The following is a 15,356-nucleotide window of genomic DNA, read 5'->3' as shown; positions in this document are numbered from 1 at the left end:
TTTTCATGTCCCTTCTCAGTCTTCTCCTTTCAAGACTGAATAAACCCTTTTTTTTCTTTAAATTTTCCCTCATAGGTTATTTTCTTTAATAATTTTTGTTGCTCTTCTCTGGATTTCTCCAATTTGTCCATATCTTTCCTGAAATGTGGCACCCAGAACTGGACACAATACTCCAGTTTTGGGGTACCAAAGAGGATGGATCTAGACTGTTCTCAGTGGTACCTGATGACAGAACAAGGAGTAATGGTCTCAAGTTGCACTTGGGGAGGTTTAGGTTGGATATTAGGAAAAACTTTTTCACTAGGAGGGTGGTGAAGCACTGGAATGGGTTACCTAGGGAGGTGGTGGAATCTCCTTCCTTAGAGGTTTTTAAGGTCAGGCTTGACAAAGCCCTGGCTGGGATGATTTAGTTGGGAATTGGTCCTGCTTTGAGCAGGGGGTTGGACTAGATGACCTCCTGAGGTCATTTCCAACCCTGATATTCTATGATTCTATGAGTTGAGGCCTAATCAGTGCGGAGTAGAGCGGAAGAATTACTTCTCGTGGCTTGCTCACAACACTCCTGATAATACATCCCATAATTATGTTAACTTTTTTTTTTGCAACAGTGTTACTCTGTTGACTCATATTTAGCTTGTGGCCCACTATGACTCACAGATCCCTTTCTGTATTACTACTTCCTAGGCAGTCATTTCCCAATTTGCATGTGTGCAACTAATTGTTCCTTCCTAAATGGAGTACTTTGCATTTGTCCTTATTGAATTTCATCCTATTTACTTCAGACCATTTCTCCAGTTTGTCCAGATCATTTTGAATTTTAAACCTATCCTTCAAAGCACTTGCAACTCCTCCTAGCTTGGTATCGTCTGCAAACGTTATAAGTGTACTCTGTATGCCATTATCTAAATCAGGGGTCGGCAACGTTGGCACGCGGCTCGCCAGGGTAAGCACCCTGGCGGGCCGGGACAGTTTTATTTACCTGCTGACGCTGCAGGTTCGGCCGATCGCGGCCCCCACTGGCTGCAGTTCGCCGTCCCGGGCCAATGGGGGCGGCGAGAAGCTGCGGCCAGCACATCGCTCACCCGCGCCGCTTCTCGCCGCCCCCATTGGCCCGGGGCGGCGAACCGCGGCCAGTGAGGGCCGCGATCGGCCAAACCTGCAGCGTCAGCAGGTAAATAAAACTGGTCCGGCCCGCCAGGGTGCTTACCCTGGCGAGCCGCGTGCCAACCTTGCCGACCCCTGATCTAAATCATGGATATCCAGAAGGCTTGTTACCCTGTCAAAGAAAGCTATCAGGTTGGTTTGACATGATTTGTTCTTGACAAATCCATGCTGACTGTTACTTATCCCCTTATTATCTTCTAGATGTTTGCAAATTGATTGTGTAATTATCTGCTCCATTATCTTTCCAGGTACAGAAGTTAAGCCGACTGGTCTGTAATTCCTCAGGTTGTTCTTATTTCCCTTTTTATAGATGGCACTATATTTGCCCTTTTCCAGTCTTCTGAAATCTCTCCCGGATTCCAAGACTTTTCAAAGCTAATCGCTAATGGCTCAGATATCTCCTCAGTCAGCTCCTTGAGTATTCTAGGATGCATTTCATCAGGCCCTGGTGACTTGAAGACATCTAATTTGTCCAAGTATTTTTTAACCATTTTTTCCCTATTTTAGCCTCTGATCTCATTTTCACTGGCATTCACTATGTTAAACGTCCAATCATCACCAACCTTCTTGGTGAAAAGTGAAGCAAAGAAGTCATTAAGCACCTCTGCCATTTCTAATTTTGTCTCTACATACTTGTGTTATTTGTTTCTATTCATTCTTTGTAATTTGACCTTGTTTCCACTTTTTGTAGGACTCTTTTTTTATTTTTAGATCATTGAAGATCTCCTGGTTAAGCCAGGTGGTCTCTTGCCATACTTCCTATCTTTTCTACGCAGTGGGATAGTTTGTTCTTGTGCCCTTAATAAAGTCTCTTTGAAAAACTGAGATTTGCTTCCCATAAAAATCTTACCTACCAAATCCCTGAGTTTGCTAAAGTCTACTTTCTTGAAATCCATCGTCTTTATTTTGCTGTTCTCCCTCCTACCATTCCTTAGAATCATCCACCATTTCATGATCACTTTCACCGAAGCTGCCTTCCACTTTCAAAAATTCTCAACCAGTTCCATTCTCAACATGATCTGCTGGGGAAGAGTCATCATGTTTTTTGCAAAGGGAAATCATGCCTCACCAATCTATTAAAATTCTTTGCGGGGATCAACAAACATGGACAAGGGTGATCCAATAGCGTACTTGGAATTTCAGAAAGTTCTAGACAAAGTCCCTCACCAACGTCTCTTAAGCAAAAAAAAAAAAAAAAGGCAGTCATAGGATAAGAGGGACAGTTCTTTCATGGATCAGTAACTGGGTTAAAAGACAGGAAACACAGGGTTGGAATAAACAGTCAGTTTTCAGAAAGGAGAAAGGTAAATAGTGGTATCATCCCCCAGGGATCTGTACTGGGACCCAGTGCTGTTCAATACATTCATAAACAATCTGCAGGGCTGTCCCTAGCTATTTTGGTGCCCTACGCAGCCCCCCCCTCCCCGTGGGGTGGGCATGTGGGGCCCCGCCCCAGGCCTCTGCAGGGGGAGGGGAGGCGCGTGTCCACTTCCAGCGGGAAGTGGAGTGACCCGTCCCCAGCATGCTCTGCTCCCCTGGTTCCCAGGCTTGGGGGGGCAGAGGGGAACTGCCCCCCCAGCACTTGCCAGTGGTGCAGCTGGGAGCCAGAGGAGCAGAGCAGGCTGGGGCCGGGTCACTCTACTTACCAGTGAGGGCAGGCCCAACCGCTTCTGGAGTCCTCAGAGGAAGGGCTGGAGTGGGGGCGGAGCTGGTGCAGAGCAGGGGCGGAAAGAGGCGAGGCGGGGGCGGAGGAGGGGCGGAGGTCACGGGGAAGAGGCAGGGCAGGGGCTGGAGCAGCACACAGCTGCATAGGGCACCAGGAAATTTCCTGGTGCCCTACGCAGCTGCGTATTTTGTGTATGGGTAAGGACGGCCCTGATGATCTGGAAAAAAAGAGGTAAACAGTGAAGTAGCAAAATTTGCAGATGATAAAAAATTACTTAAAATAGTTAATTCCAAAGCTGTGAAGAGTTACAAAGGGATCTCACAAAACTGGGTGAGCAACCAAATGGCAAAAGAAATTCAATGTTGATAAATGCAAAGTAATGTACATTGGAAAAGATAATCCCAAATATACATACAAAATGATGGGATCTAAATTAGCTGTTTTACTCAAGAGAGAGATCTTGGTGTCATTGTGGATAGTTCTCTGAAAACAGCCACTCAATGTGCAGCAGCAGTCAAAAAAGCAAACAGAATGTTGGGAATCATTAAGAAAGGGATAGAAAATATCATAATAAATCCATGGTAAACCCACATCTTGAATCCTTTTTGCAGTTCTGGTTGCCCAATCTCAAAATAGATATATTAGAATTGGAAAAGGTACAGAGAATGGCAACAAAAATGATTAGGGGTATGGAACATTTTCCATATGAGGAGAGATTAAAAAGACTGGGACTTTTCAGCCTGGAAAAGAGATGACTATGAGGAGATGTGATAGAGCTCTATAAACTCATGAATGGTGTAGAGCAGTGGTTTTCAAACTGGAGTATGCAAGCTCTTATCCGGGGATATGCGAGAAAAAGCCTGTAATGGTGGACAAAACATTTTATTTAGTACAGAGGTTTTCAAACTGTGGGGTGCTCTCTGTAGAGAGGGCATGGAGGAACATTGGTGGGGAGCAAGCAGCGACACCTGACAGCTTTGGCAAATGCCGTATGGCGGGGCTTGGTGAGGGAGTGCCACCTCCACCCCTTGACTCACCTGAGCAGGCCACCCAGCCTGCCCAGGTTGGGGGGCACAACCAAAAATTCTAACTCAAGGGGGGGCCTGAGGTCATTTTGAGTTCAGGTGAGTCAAAGGTAGAGGTGACACTCCCTCCCCGAGCTGCCTGGCATTGCCACTCGCCATCCCCCATGAACATTCCTTCACAAATAATGAGGGGTTCGCCATCACCAGTAACATCTGTTCTTTTCCTTGTTGGGTAGTCTTATCAGATATACCCTTAGAATATTTTTAAGTGTTCAAGTAGACTGAATTTTTTCTGCTTTTATTTATTTACTTTGGATATAATCATATTGAACTATTACTTTATGACCAATAATGTGTTTGCTAATATCATGCTACGAGATAAGAAGTAATCACGAGCCTGGAGTGAAATCCACACTCCACTGAAGTCAATTGTAAAACTCTAATTGATTTCAGTGGGGTCAGGATTTCATCCCCTCTGCTTCAAGGGTGTAAAGAGATTGCCACAAGGGTCTACAGCTATTAGTCCATCAATACATGTACACTGTTATGAAAACTAGCTAGGTGACTTATTGCATAGTTTTAGCTTCCTCTGAAGCATTATTGGAAGCAGGAAAGCAGACAGGATGGGCTAAAGCTATGACCTAGGCTTGCAAGCCATATAATCTGTTCTGGACTTTGAGACTCCCACAATTTCTTCTACTCTCTCTTCTTGTGCCTTTGTCCAACTGCAGGGCCCACTGCAATCTGAATTTTCAGATACTATGTCTGCTACACTAAAACTTTTCACATATGATAATATAGAAAGAAAAAACAGATTAACCCTGGGTTTGAGACTTTGAGGCATTTCAAATTAACAAGTTAACTGTCCTGTCCTACAGATTTTTTCATTCCCAAGGAACATACTTCCCTAACATGTTATGTTGAACTGCAGGATGGTGGTGAAGTTTCGTAAATGTATAGCAAGATACATTACACTTTGTAAAGATATTGAGTGTGAAAAGGGCTAAAGGGCTTCATGGGATATCAGTGTTCATGTTTCAGGATGGAACACAACTACTAACTGCCTGGAGTTAGGAAGAAACTTGCCTCAGATACAGTAATGCTTAAATGTCCTTTTTTGGTGGACTTACGTGCTCCCATGGAGCATCTGGTACCCTCCACTATGTGAAACAGTGTGTCTGACTTTACCATTCCACTGATTCAACATGGGAAATCTGGACCAGGACCCCATTGTGCTAGGTAATCTACAAAGTCAGAACCCAAATGATGGCTTTTTGCCCCAAAGAGTTTATTTTACCTCTTCTTGTCTATCATCTGCAGTCATGGTGTTTTGACCATTTTCTTGAGTTCATATATAAATAATTGGGCCATCCTATAATATTCATTTTTGTAATGCTCACTATGAAGGAGGTTTGGCATATTGCACTGAAGTGTCTCTCTCTGCTTTTATTTCAAACTATTTTTTAAACAAGTAGGATGAAGATTGAAATAAAATTCAATATTACGCCAAACAAAAAAGCAGTCTTTAAACAAACATTAAAACCTGTAAAAAAAAGTATCACTACACAGAAAAATCTTATTCCTTAATTTGAAGCAGATGTGAAATTTCTAATACACCAGCTGACATCTCAGAAGTACAATATAAAGTAAGTATGAATGTTGTCTAGTGGCTTGGGCTGACTAGAAATCAGGATTCTTGGTTTCCATTTCAGATTCTGCCTGTAGCTCATTCAGTGACATTGGGTATGTTATTTAAACTCTCTGGGCCAGATTCTCTGCTGGTATAAATTCGCATTCCTCCATGAAAGTAAAAAGATTTCCCTACTGAGGATCTGACACTCTGAGTCTCAGATTCTCCATCCATAAAATGGGGTAACAATACTTCCCTACCAATTTCAAAATGTGTTGAGTGCTCTGAGATACTCAGATGAAAGGTGCTGTAGCAGTGTTTTTATTATATAGTGGTCACCATTCAAGGGTAAGCATTTCACAGCCGTGACCACACAACGATAGCTAAGATATCAAACTATTTCCTTGTACTGACCATAAAACATAACTGTGCCACTTTGTGGCAAGTGTTGGTTGATGATGAGTGACTTCTGTATATTAAGGATAACTATGCAATTTAGACAACAGTGGGCCAAATTCTCTTCCATTTCTCCAGATGTCCACTTTGTACAGGAATGGAGCGAGGGGGAGTAAAGATGTCTTTAAGACACCTTTGGTCTTTGCTATATTTTTGGCACACCTTCTGGCACAAGTTAGAGCAGCCTCAGGAATGCTGTAACCTATTTCAACTCCAATGGCCCTCCTTAATTTTGGCAGTTGAGGACAGCTGGAGCATGTATGCTCTGATCATCTATCCTCCCTCCCCAAACAGCCCATTGTACTACGTCTACACCAGGGGATTTAAAGGAAGGGTTGACGTGTAGCTGTTTTGACTGCTCTATGCCACCAAGGGTATTCTCTAGGGGCTGTTTCTGCCAGTTATGTGTCCCCTTTACACCACTAGCATGACATAAAGGGCAAGAGAAAAATGCAGAATCTGGTCCACAGTCTATAGTCTTAGAGAGGCTCTAAGGTACTCATTCTCCTTCACCAAATACACATAATTTTATTTTAATTTTCTTTTTTTTGTTGGTGTTGTCACACACAATATTCATCAGCCATTATTTTAAAGGAAGATTTAATTAATCCACAAGACAGGAATAAAACTTGTAGAAAATGCAAGTGATATGTACATTCTTCAGAAAGATTAGATTAGGGCATCAAGTCAAGCTCTTCAATGTATGCTTCACAATGATTTGCAGCATTATGTCTAGAGTTCAAAACTACCTGTCCAACTGCAAAGCTTAAGTAACCAATCAGTCTGCCATCGTATATGCCTTTAAGTTAGCACTATGTTGACTCTTAAAATATTTTCACTCTTTAATGTAAACTTTTCAGACAAAAGACTCTTAGAGAACAGGGACACTACACAACCAAAATGGAAAGAGGTTACCTCTTTGTTTTTTCAGTCTCACCTGTTTAAGTACAGCTGATGCTGCACAGATGCTAGCATCACTTTCGCCTGAGCAGTAGCCTGCTTACTAAACTTTTAGCAACTTGTAGTTCAAAACAGATTGTGATATCATTTACCTAATGTGAGGTAGTGGTGCAAGGTTGCATTCCGAGCTCTGCTATTGATGCGCTTGTGAGTTTGAGCAGCCACTAAGGGTCAGCTGGGAGTTAAGAGCATATGCACTTTTGAAAATCCTGCTAGACACCTATCTGCACCTTTAGGAGCCCAAATAAAATCAGGCCCTAAGGCCAAAGTTTCATACAGGAGGCCCAGATCCTGGATCAAAGAATCCTGGAGTTAGATATCCAAATACCTTTGAGGATCTGGGCCTAAATGCCTAAGATTAGGGCCCTGATTCCATAATTAGGCATTCAATCAAAAGTAGTTTGATTTTCAAACTGTAGGCATCCAGGTTTGAAAATTATGTCCTTAATGTCTCTATTTCTCAATTCACTTATCCATAAAATGGATATACCTACTAATCTGTATTATTATTATTATTGTTGCATTCTACTTAGCAGTAGTTCTATTAGCTCTGGGTGCTAAAGATAACAGTATCTAAGTCCTCACTATTCAACACAGCATGAAACAAAACAGATTGGTCTGTTAAGATCATATTTTCCTTTATAACTGAACCACTAGATATTTCAGAGACCTAAATGAATCAGCAATAAATCAGAGATTTAAAATTAATTATTAATTAATTATTATTATTATAAGTAGAAGAAGAAGAATCTTCTATGGAGATCAAAGAGACCAGTCAAAAATCCGAGTTGATATATTTAGTACACCTGAGTATGTTAGGCCAAAAACATAACATGAAATGGGTTTGTTTCTTAGTGGACAGTTAGGGCCTTGGTACTGCATTGATGGGGACCTTACTACTATAATAGGTAGAGAGGTAGATTAGATCAGATCAGATTTTTGTTCAAAGAAAACATCTACACTGAATCACAATTGTTACCAAGGTATTTTGATGGTCTAGGCTTTCAGAAATCCCAGTAAGATTCATGTATAGGTCCCTTTGAAATACAATATATCTGATAGATTAAATTAGGTAGATCCTATTCAATTCCTTTTCTGTAATTCACAAAGATATGAAAATCTGTCACGTTGCATACAGAGTAACTGATGCCTTTTCAACAAAATGGCTCTCATTGCAACCTTTATTCCAGCTACAGAAGCATATTATTAGTTATTTTAGATAGTATTGAAGAAGTTTCCAGTTTAATCTAATGCACCCTCTGGGTCATAGCTGAACAAGTAGCATTTATGAAAAGTAATTTTCAGTTACTGTCACATCATTACAAGCTGGTTCATATTTACAATATATATAAAATGGGATTACCATTTCAATGTGAAGTCCAGAAAAATTGAATTTGTCATTAGAAAGGGCCTTACATTTTCTAATCACACTAGCAGAATGAAAAACTTTTTTGAAGTTTTAGATGCAAACTATCATCTGGATGAGTCTGATTAAGTCCCAGTAAGATTAATAGGACTTGTGCGTATGTGCCAATGGAATATATGCACTCACTGGTACATATACTCTGACAAATAACTGTTTAAGTATCATACACAATAAGAGATACAGATTTGGTCTATTAGCTTTCTTACATTTTTAATTTGGAATCATGGAATCTAATGGGCCATGGGCCATTACAAGATTTAAAGTTAATGCAAATATGTTAAGAAACAGGTTCTGCATACTTCATTTTGTACCAAAGTCTCATTTCACATTGTGATTTTTAAAAAAAGGATAGTAAGAAGGGACAACAGCTGCCATTGCTTAATTTTTTGATACATCATCATTCTACTCATCTCTGAAAGTGATGCGGTTTCTCCAGATGTACATATCTTCTGCAGCTGTAATGGGAGGTTCCTAGCAAAGCAAGTATTTCACGTATATTTAAAAAAATATGAATACAAGATTTTCATGAGTCCACAGCCTGGAGTTTTGAGCAGCAAGCCACCCCATTTTCATCAGCTATCAGTTGTTTTCAGGTGGAAGAGGCGGTGTTCATTCCTTGCCTGACTGAGAACAGCTGAGTCAGACATAAAGGACAAGGAAACATAAGGTCAACAAAACAGCTTTGTGAGCTTCATGCAGGAAGGAAGAAAGAATCTTCAGGACTCTGTTGCCCTGTTAACAGGGTTGGAGAAAAGGCAAAGGAAGATGGGCATATTTGGGTCTAATTAGTCTGAACAGGGAGGGGAAGAAAGGAAAAAGAGCAAGAATCTCTTTCTCCGTCACAGCATTTGGCAGGGGAGGAGCAGCTCTCTGGCCAACAATCACCCTGGAAGTTCTAAACAGATATGGGGAAGATGAGAGAAAAGTAGGGAAATGAGGGAGTAAAAGGGTGATTAAGAAGAGAGGTTTCACAAGTCTTGATTAAAATATAATGAAATAATAAGAATCAGAATACATTAACAATTTGGAGAAAATGAAAAAAAGGAAACAACAGATGGTGGTGGGGGGAGGAGGAATAAGAAGCTGAAGAAAAAGTGAAAGAAAAGATTAAGGAGGGTTAGTCTAATCCACTCTTTAGCTGTGTGAGGGGAAGAAGGGTCATTGAGAGTGTTTCACACTTTGCTACCCCAGTTCTCAAAACCAGCCATCTAAAAGAGACATTATTTCACATCCCATAAATTATTCAGCCCTAGAACCCGACTAAACTAGACCAATTTCTCAGAGGGTTTTGTGTTCAAAGACTGAAAAGAGTATTCCACTTCCTCCTGTCCACCAATGGCAGTTGAGTTATTGGAAACGTACAGGCTTCATAATTATAGCCCTTCCTTTCTTCTGCTGACAACTATGGGACGGTGTATGTGTGTTTACGTATGCTCATGACCCAGTGACTTCACCAGCAGCTCTAAGTGTGCCTCAGAGTGGAGAATTTATGGGACGGTGTATGTGTGTTTACGTATGCTCATGACCCAGTGACTTCACCAGCAACCCTAAGTGTGCCTCAGAGAGGAGAATTTGGCCCTGTTTAATTTGTTGCTTATGTTGAAACATCTAACATGAATTCCATACGATCTTTCACTTACAACAAGCTCCTCTAAAGTGGCTTAGAAAAACTAAAAATACACTACTGGATGTTGAAAACCCTTTAAGAAATGGTTGGCTGGACACAAAATTATAGATAGTCTAAGACTTAGCAAAGGAGGGAATTTTTTTAAAAAATGCAAAGGGGAAAAACCTTTAATCGGATCTTTATAGAGTTCGGGTATGTAATGCTGAGTTCTACTTGTAACGTGCTGAGCACCCATCGAGTTAATGGGGTATCAGGAAGCTAAGTAAACAGTACTCAACATCTTACAGGAATGGGCCCTAAATAGCAAGGGCCAAATCCCCAGCTGGTGTAAATTGTCATAGTTCCCCTGATGTCAATGGGGCTATGACAGTTTACAGGAGTTGAGGATAAATCTTTCTTAAACATGTCCAGTCCTATAAAATAATGCACTTCATTACTGTTATATTTGGAGTTCTGCCATTGTAGTTAAAGAAAAAATAATTAATATTTTTTCTTTCAAAAACAGTTCTCTTTTAATTAAGAGATTGTGGGGGAGGGGAAGGTGGAGAAATGTAACTTATCAAAATCATTTCCTCAAAGTAACAGAAAATATAACTACTCACTTATGGCATACATTTGGTGGGGAAAATACAAAACGTTTGCTTAAATTTTAAATAGGGCTCTGTGATTCTGAACTGTATAGTGAAGGAAGAAAACAACTGAAATGATAAAATTTATCTTTACTGAAAATTTCACATTAGCGCAGAAAAAACAAAACATGGAAGATATTTCTTAGCCATGCATCAATTAGTAATAATCATGGATTTTTTTTTTAATTTAATAAGAAAATTGTTTTCAAAAGAAAGAATTAAGTGATGTGGCTATTTACTCAATTGTCTCAGTATTCAATGCAGGACTAAAGTATCTGCAATTTTCAAGGTGTTTTGAAATTTCCATTAATTTGTTGAAGGTTTTGTAGCTCAATAAAAAGACACTTTAATCAGTTATTAGTGAATCACAGCTGCATGTACCTTTAATTCAAACACAGTAGATAAATACAAATTGAAATGCACACAATTTCACTACTATCCTTTATCATTGCCAGAAGGTGGAAGGAAGCAATTGATGTTTGGGGAAATGGATATGTTTATCATTACTTTCCTAAATTGGTTAACACACCTGTGCTCTAGTAGGCAAATGCTGAGAACTACTGATGAGCACCAGTTTTGGGGGTGGGGGAAGGAATTGCAAACCACAATTTGACAATGGGGTGAGGGCTTTCCCTTTACCTGAAGAACATATGGTTCTCAGTAGCAGTTTTCGTAAACTTTATGAGGCCAAAAATTGTTGGGCTATTGCCAAGATGTGACTGTATTTCTTTGTTACCCACTCGATTAGGGGGACATTTTCTGTTTTGTTGAGACATAAGGCTGGTGTGCATTTCACCCTTGCTGAAGGCACCCCTTGCTGGGCCCAAAACTTCTCCAAGACCACTGTTTTATTGGGGTGTTTGAGGCTTAGGAATTGAATCTCATTTATCCTGTGGTTTGTATTGGTGCTGGTGGAGTGGAGCTTGAATGAGACATAAAGGGGTAAATTTACAAAGGTATTTAGGTGCCTAAAGATACATAAGTGACTGGTAGGATTTACAAAAGAGTCTAGCCAAATTAGGCATCTAATTCCCATTGAAGCCAATGGCTATTAGGCACCTAATCTGCATAGACACTTAGTGAGATTTAATAAAGCACCTATCTGCATCTTTAGGAGCCTATTTACCTTTGTAAAACTGCCCAAAAGTGCAACAAACCAAACTAGTTTTCTGCCAGGTAACAGACAAAAAGTTTTCCCTCCTGAGAACTGGTTAATAAAAGGCAAGACCTATGTTTAAACCAAAACTGAACTGTCATGCAGATTTTATTCACTAGCCTCTCAATGGCAGGTTCAGTTATAAGAATATTGTAGCCTGCATTTTAAAATAAACAAACATACACAAGTAAAATGACACACTGATCACTACAGTTAGTATTTTGAAAACAACCTTCTGAATAATATTTTGAATGTCAGTCACTAAATCAGGGGTAGGCAACCTGTGGCACGCATGCCGAAGGTGGCACGCGAGCTGATTTTCAGTGGCACTCATAATGCCCGGGTCCTGGCCACCGCTCCGGGGGGCTCAGCATTTTAAATGACGTTTCTTAAACATTTTAAAAACCTTATTTACTTTACATATAACAATAGTTTAGTTATATATTATAGACTTATAGAAAGAGATCTTCTAAAAACGTTAAAATGCATTACTGGCACGCGAAACCTTAAATTAGAGTGAATAAACGAAGACTCGGCTCACCACTTCTGAAAGGTTGCTGACCCCTGCACTAAATCAACAGGTAACCCACACAATAATCATGCATTTCAAACTTGAAAAAATGTTGCCACAATAGTTCAAAATCAATAGATGAAACATTTTGATATCTAGTGTGAATTTGCTATTAATTAATTCATTTCACACAACTCCCTTGAGAAATTATTGTTCGTAATTTTGGGAAGTAAGCAAAGGAATAAAAAATAATTATCAGTGAGGTGCCTTAAAAAGTAGATGATGAAAACATTGATATGATAAAATATGTTGCTCTTATTTTTTGTAGTACAAAGGGTATGAACATTAGGATTCAAAACAAAGAATAATTAACACTTCCAAGTGTGTTGTAATAAAAGTCGTCTACCCAAAAACTATTTTAATGCTGTTTTAACCAACAGTTCTATGAACCGAACTTCCTACAGTACAGACTGATTTTTCAACTTGATACTCACAGAGTAACTGTACACAGGAAAACCCACACACATTGAAATGAGAACATTCCCTTACAGTTTTGATACAGGTTCTATTTAAGGGGCTGATCCAAAATCTACTTAAGTGAACTGAAAGCCTGACATTGACTTCAACAGGCACTAGACAAATCCCTAAATCCTTAAAAGGATTCATACTAGATTCAGATTTGGCCAGATTGCCAAACAAGTTAGCTGTGAAACAGTATTTGCATATACACACAATTGTACAGCAGGTGCACTTAGAAAGTTCATATTCCACTTCTAGACGTATTACTGGTTCCAAAGGGAGTTTTCATTTCAAGTCCAGGGCATATTGCTGGAATCAGCAATGTCTCTAAAATCGGAATGAACTTTTTACTTGTGTCCAGTCTATGTCTGATTTGGGTATACTATGACAGTGGCTGCATATGAAAACAATCAGGTACCTCCGCACATAAACAGCCAATTCTATCCATATATGCACTCGTTTCCCCAATTTCCACATGCAATCACTGTAAATTAGATGCACATTTCATGTATGCAATTACATGCAGAAAATCTGTCCTTCTCCCAGAACGATCTTTTAAATTACCATCGTTTATGAAACGGGCCATAGTTCATGTTGGTTTCTTCTAAAGTGTTTGTGCATCTTTGACTTTTACATTTAAATAATCTCCAAACAGACTGCAATTTTGGTGCAGAGTGCTTTTCCAAACTAGCTGATCTAATTCTGAAGATTGTCAGCAAGACTGAAATAATTTCTAATATAAAAAAGATCTGCAGAAGTTTTCTGACATGTACTGTCTGTGATAGCAACCAAATGTTTTTGACTACAATGGTGGAGCTTCTGATTATGAATGAGATCCTGGCAAACAAGTAAAATTGATGTAATGTATGTCATCTCATTAGGTACGTCCTTGGTATCACCAGCTTAGGCAGTCTCGAGAGCAACCTCTTGTCAGCTGGCAGAAGAATGCCCACAAATTATTCAAATGTATCAGGATGATCTGGGAACTGGATAGCAATTCAGTGCTGCCAGGGTGCTAGAAGCTTGGAATAATAGATGCTGCAGTAGTTTTTAATCCCTTGCCAGCGATAGCAAGGAATAGCTCATTTTTTGGCCATCAGACATAGTCAAATAAAGTTGGGAAAGATGCAAGAAAGCTTACAGAAGGGCACAGATATGCTGAATAGGCCTTATTTCCCATATCTTCATGCGAGAACCTGGCCTGATGGTCAGATGGACATCAGACTATCCTTTTTAGGGCTAAGGGGCACCAATGTGGGCCATAACTTGATGGCCAGTTGGGACCCCTTTGTGTCCCAAGGAGCCCCTTTTCCCCCTCACCTCCAATGGACGATCAAGAACTTTCTGGCCAGTGAGAGGGAAGGGATGATCAGAATGCTATCATCTATATGGGGATTTTCCAAGTGATTAAGTGAGTGTCCAATATGGCCAAAATTACCTCAGGGGCACTTCTATAGTGCTGATCTGAGAAATGAAGAAAAAGATGATGAAATGAAAGATGAGACAGGCTGCCCAAGGAGGACATCCCTTTTGTTCTGATCTCCACATAGATAGTTTAGTAGGCCAAAGTGGATTGTGCAGGTTCAGTGTGCCAAAAGATGTGTGTACCAGTCACAGGCCCCATTTAATGGGGGTGACACACATATACCAAAGGGAAAAGTTTGGCACAAAGTATGGGCACTTTAAAAAAAAAGAAATGTGGGTCTTATATACAATACAAAAGAGAATGCATATTTATTTCTCCTTTTAAAATCTTTTGCAAAATGGTTATTTAATCAAACATATTTACCTTGTATCCATCCTGTAATTCTTACTCAGTCAATGGCAGTTCTGAGTAAATACTATGGAATTTGACTCTTTCCAAACTCAGGATGTTTATGAGACCCATAAGGCACTGAAAGAGAGTCCATGTAGAATATACAATGAGAAATGAGCTATGGCTAAGTATGAGTGTAGCGGAAAAGTAGCGGTTCCATATTACCACATATCGATAACTCTTAATAAAAAGGCTTGCATCTGTGCATTTTTTACTCACTGGTGGGGCAGCATGCTGGAGAAAACACATATGTGATGGCTGACAGAGGCATACTGTATATGAGTGAGCATATATGAGAAGATTAAATCTGGCACTTTTTACCACGTTTGCACTCTCATACCGAGTGGTGATATATTAAAAGTAATTAGGGCAGAGTATTATATTGATCTCCATCATTAGGATTCAGAGTAGCAGCCGTGTTAGTCTGTATCCACAAAAAGAACAAGAGTACTTGTGGCACCTTAGAGACTAACAAATTTGTTAGTCTCTAAGGTGCCACAAGTACTCCTGTTCTTTTTGCATCATTAGGATGTTAACATTGCTAGATGTATTACTCAAGAACTTACTGCAAATGGGCAGCAGCCAACAAATTGGGGGTCCAAATTATATCCTTCATTGTGCACATAATGCCTGATGTCACTAATGGAAATCAAGCGCATATATCAACTGAGAAAGATACCTCTGTTATTCTGATAATTTAATATTACCATAGCCAGGGCTCTCCTAAAGACCAAAGTCTGTTTTTCTCTTGTTCCATACATGGAACTTCCA

At 39.9% G+C, this 15,356-nt stretch overlaps 1 protein-coding gene across 29 annotated transcripts in view; it reads right to left on the bottom strand.

Moving 5' to 3' along the window:
• LOC112059026 (uncharacterized) overlaps positions 1–15,356 on the bottom strand; it is a 439,279-nt gene that overhangs the window by 180,240 nt on the left and 243,683 nt on the right. For 3 of the 29 annotated variants that reach the window (XR_010594424.1, XR_010594418.1, XR_010594430.1), the window contains one exon: positions 14,559–14,663. The exons of the other annotated variants lie outside the window; for them this stretch is intronic. The gene's annotated coding sequence lies outside the window, so the exon portion shown is untranslated. The remainder of the gene's footprint in view (positions 1–14,558; positions 14,664–15,356) is intronic. 29 annotated transcript variants of the gene reach the window in all.

This window comes from Chrysemys picta, chromosome 1 (assembly GCF_011386835.1).
Source record: "Chrysemys picta bellii isolate R12L10 chromosome 1, ASM1138683v2, whole genome shotgun sequence".
Classification (NCBI taxonomy): Eukaryota; Metazoa; Chordata; order Testudines; family Emydidae; genus Chrysemys; species Chrysemys picta.
The sequence above is the reverse complement of the archived record's forward strand: the minus strand, read 5'-3'. Positions and strand labels throughout refer to the sequence as shown.